Genomic DNA, 5,012 nt, shown 5'->3' on the forward strand with positions numbered 1-5,012 from the left:
TATTCAGGTCTAAGAATTGGTCTCTGCTGATGCAGATTAGATACTCAGCAGTGCCTATGACCAGATCAACAACATTTATTTACCATTACTTTATGTTTGATATTGCTCTACTTTTACTTAATTTAAGATCTATTTATTAATTCATTTATGATATTTTGCTACTAGTTGCGTCTATTTCCCAGTTTGTTAAACAATGATGTTAGATTCTCATTTCTTATTTTTATTTTTATAATTTCTGGAGAAGAGAACATTTTGCTCTTTAAAATTTTAAATCAAAAGTTTATCTAGAAGTTACCTTTAAAACTGAAAAATACCCTAGAATAAGGAGTTCAGATGATGTTTGTTTGATCCATTCATTAAAATAGTCAACTCATTGATTGAATGGTTGGCAAATGCTAATGACCATTGCTTGATTGCATTAATGTTCTTTAAGGATTGTAAAATATTACCTTTCTAATTAATTTCCCCAAGTTTGTTATTCATAATTCTTCTTTTAAGTAAAAGCAACTACCCTTATTCAAATTTTTTGTTACCCTTAGATACAGTCAATAGAAGAAAGACATGACATATACTTCTTTCTCTTCATTTATGTTTATTCATTTGCAGAAAATAGTCTCCTAGTATGCTTCAAATATTTTTCATATTATTATGAGGTTATAAATTCTTTATTTTGAAGTTTTCAACTCATTGCAATCAATTGTTTATTGTTATTATTATTACTATTACGCTAATACGTACCTTTTAAATTTGTGGGGATCTTCTTCCAAAACCAAAATTAATGAGAATAGGATTCTTTAAAAAAAAAATTATTTTTGTTATCATATCAAGAAAATAAACCTACAATCATAAAGGGTCAGTATGATATAATTTTTTTTCTAAAATTATTTTTTAAACTGTATTTTTGATAATGTATCCAGTACAGATAAAAAGATATTTTAGACAAATTTACTGATTTCAATGCTTAGTAATTTGATATAGACTGATAATGTTTTCTCTAGAAATTTAAATGATTATGATATATTCAAATTTCTAATCATATGTCAAATGTGCTAAGTTTCAATAAATTCTATCATCTCTAAGAGCTTGAACATTCAATATTTTCTCTAGTGATCCAAAAGTGGGGCAACTTTTCCCTCGTTTAGGTACCTGGTCAAGAAGTTATTTTTGATGAGCAACAAACAAAATATGGAAAAGAAAAATGCTATGATTATAGTCTAAGTCTTCATAGAGATTGCACATATTTTAATATTTCACACTTTTTTTCACCTATATAGACCAAGGATTTCTTACAGGCTACTCAATATAGCATTAGAAGTAAATATTTGTAAGTAAATAATTCAGTACACTTCAGAGTCAGGCAAAATATTTAAATATATAATTACTTATTGGCAATCATAATAATCCTAGTATTTATGTATCCTTGTCGGTGTGCATGGAATATATTTTACTAATGTAGCTCACTTGCATAAGCAATTTTAGAACAGCTTCTTCAGAGAAAAAAATCTTAGGAGAAAATCTTCCAGTTTTGAGAAAACAGTATTTGTCCTTCTTAGGTATCTTTATCCTAATGTCTCTCACATACAAGTCACTATAAACAAGTTTTTTTACTGCAGCTTGTAAAAATTTGATGATTTGTTCTTTTTAAAAACAGGTAGTTTGTACCCTCAGGTGGGTCACCAATTAAGTGCTTGACCTTAGAAAAAGAAAGAAAATATTCAGAAATGTCTTTCCAATTTCTACACATTAAATTTTAGAGAGTACCCAGAAAAAGTATTCTTGAGTCATATAAAGTTGACCCAGCTCCACAGCTGCTATTTATTAAAGTTATGATCTTGGTCAAATCACAGGACTGAATCATCTTTCTCATCTTAAGATAAAAATAAAATAGGACCTCATTCAATTCTTACTGTGATAATCAAATGTAGTTTTTTTGCATGTGTGCATACACATACATGTATGTATGTATTATCTAGCATCATCTCTGGTACATATGTTATTAATAAACATTATAATAATTGATAATATGATTATTATCATCACTGCTAGTAATAATAGACTGTCATTAGTCTGGACTTATCTTCAAGGATAATGTGTAAAAAAACAACAAAAGTGTAGATCCCATTAATTTAAAATCTCTTTTATCAAGTACTTTATTTCAGTCCCCAGTATTTTTTTTTCTGATTACAAGTCACTTCTCATTAGAAAGGTTAGAGTTTTAAGAGGTAGCTTAATTCTCTCAGAGCATAAAGATAACACTTCTGCACTTATACAGTTATTTTTAATGATGTCCCCTACTTCCAATTTCCATGAATGATTTTTACTTGATTTATCTGCCAAGGATTATAGTTTGCTTCATGTTTATGTTCAATTTTATTTAATTTTGTTTCATTTTGTTTTCATAAGACATTGTTTCAGATATGTGATTGGGGCAAACCACTATAGATTTCCATTGGAGAGAAAAATGAAATGTTACTAATAAGTTGAAATAACCAACCAGGGACTACTAATATTGTTGATACATTATTAGAATGTATGTCTCAGAAGATGGTTTTTGTTTAAATTTAGGGTCAATTTGTAACCGAATTCTAATATGGATTAAAAACCCCACATTAAAAAAAATATACAACTGAAATATTTTAAAGTAGCTTGTAAATCTATTTACATATTTTCAAGAAGATTTCGTATACTGGAAGGATATGAGTGATATTACATTTCTTTCATTAAATATTAGTATTGTTGAAATCCAATAGTAAAACCTTTAACAGAGCCAAATAAGTTATGATTACAAAAGAGTGTACACTGCTTAGAGACCTCTAAAGTACTCAAATATAATGAAGAAACTTGATGATGATGGAGAAATTCACTTATTTTTCAATTTACTCCACTAGTCACTCTAATCATTTACATGCATTTATTTAAAATATAATGAAAATAATTTATAACACTAAATCCAGTGGCAATGTGATTTCACTCTATATCAAGCAGTCTGTCATAATAAATTTGCTATTCTCTTCCTAAATGAAGTAGTATTTTAAATCGTTCCTGATTAGGCATCATAACTATTATTTTTAGTTATTAACCTACTAATATATGCAGAGATCATAGGTTTATTAACTACATCATAATGGGTGTTTAATAAATTTTGAAAGATAGTTTATTGTGATTATATAAAATTGGACCACCCGTTTTGTGGCAATTGTTGAAAAAATAATTTAGTCACATTTAAAGCTATAACACTAAAAAAAAAAAAAATAGAAAATGAATATAGACAGAAACAAGAATTATAAAAACTGAGTCCTGGGGTACTCCAAAATCAAGAAGTTGGGAAAATGGAGAGAATCTAACAAAGGAATTTGAGAAAGTGCACTCAGAAAAGTGTTAAGAGAACCAAAAGAGGGTGTTATTTCGGCATCTGAGAAAAATAAATGTCATAAGGAAAATGTAGGTGATTCTATAAAATTTAGATAGGTCAATGGAGGTGAATATTGAGCGTTGACAATTATATTTGGTGAGCTGAAGTCATCGATCACTTTTATAATAAAAGTATCATTTTCACGTTGCAGTTAACTGCTGATTTCAGTGTTTAACGGAGAAAGGCCAAGTAAGTACATTGAGTAAAGATATCTCTCTTGTAACATTTTTGTTTTACAGGGAACCAGAAGAAGATGGTGGTAGCTAGCCAGAATAGTGAGTGCGTAGGTATGTGCGACGATACCTTATATTGGCTCACTGGTGAGCTGCCAACACTTACGGAGGAAGTTATAAAATAATAAGAAGCAACAAAAGCAGAAAACAATGAAAACTTGCCCTGAGTGTTTATTAGAATTGATTTATTGATATTCTGGGAGAAAGATGAGATTACTGGCAAGAAGACATTAAAAACAGGGGCTTCTGGAACTTCTTTGATTCACTATATTATAGAACGATTCTTTTGGAGTAAAGTGAATTTGCTACTTTAATTTTGTAATCAGGCAATCTAAGAGTTACTTGCTTCCATTTCTTACTTCAAATGCCCAATTTGTCAAATTCCAGACAAGATGTGGTGTTTCCAGATTAATTGTGGATTATCGATGAATAAATGAGATTATAACAATGTATTGTTTGTTTTGTTTCTGTAATGGACAATTTTATAAAACAACATTTATTTGGTTTCTTGGTCATTGATCTGACTGAGCAGATATTTCTCTATCTCATTTTTTTTTTTTTTGCCAATTGATTTTATCATGTGTCAAAAGAGAGTTGACTCTCTTTTTTTGGAAAAGGCTTAATGTTTTTACAAAAAGGGAAATCAGGTAACATTTGGGACACTGAAACAGAGAGACTAGTAACAAATCTTTTCTAGTGTCCCTTTAGTCTCTATTGTATGCTTGAAACCTATATAATTTTATTAACCAATGTCATCTGAATAAATATAATTTTTAAAAAAATGCACAGATTTAAAAAAATAAATAAAATAATATTAACTGATAATAATCTAAAACTAATCATACCATCACTTGTTTCTATGGTCTGCCAATTAATTTTAAGATTTTTTTCATTCCTTTATGATTTAAGCTTTAAGCTTTATGACTGCCAGTTCTGGACCAATCCTTGGGACTAAAGGGATGGCATGCTGTACTTGGTCAGAGGTACTGCCCAGCCCACCGTGGAGGGACAGCTGGAGGGATTTTCTTCTCTTTCCTTTCTTTTTTCTTAAATTTCTCTCTCCTTTCCTCCCTCTTCTCATTTCTACCTCTCTTTTATTCCTTTATCACAGCAGTTGTGGGGAAGGTAGGGAATAGGCAAAATCATTCTTCCTTACACTAGTTTCCTTCAGAAAAATTGGAAGAATTTTTCAAAGAGGGAGATATATTGAACTCTGATTTTATATCCTTTCTGGAAATGGTAATGATTAACAATGCTAATATGAATTATAAATTTTCTCGCCTTATTAAACACTGAGAGGAAGATTTTTACTTTGCTCTGAAAATGATAAAAAGTAAAAAGCATATCTGTTTTGGACAAAGAGAACT

At 29.5% G+C, this 5,012-nt stretch overlaps 1 long non-coding RNA gene across 1 annotated transcript in view; it reads left to right on the plus strand.

Moving 5' to 3' along the window:
* LOC107195338 overlaps positions 1–4,093 on the plus strand; it is a 17,189-nt gene extending 13,096 nt beyond the window's left edge. The window contains exon 4 of the long non-coding RNA XR_001516461.2: positions 3,652–4,093. This is a non-coding gene — a long non-coding RNA (uncharacterized LOC107195338). The remainder of the gene's footprint in view (positions 1–3,651) is intronic.
* The last annotated feature ends 919 nt before the right edge of the window (positions 4,094–5,012 follow it).

The sequence above is a fragment of the Pteropus alecto genome, unplaced genomic scaffold (assembly GCF_000325575.1).
Source record: "Pteropus alecto unplaced genomic scaffold, ASM32557v1 scaffold152, whole genome shotgun sequence".
NCBI lineage: Eukaryota > Metazoa > Chordata > Mammalia > Chiroptera > Pteropodidae > Pteropus > Pteropus alecto.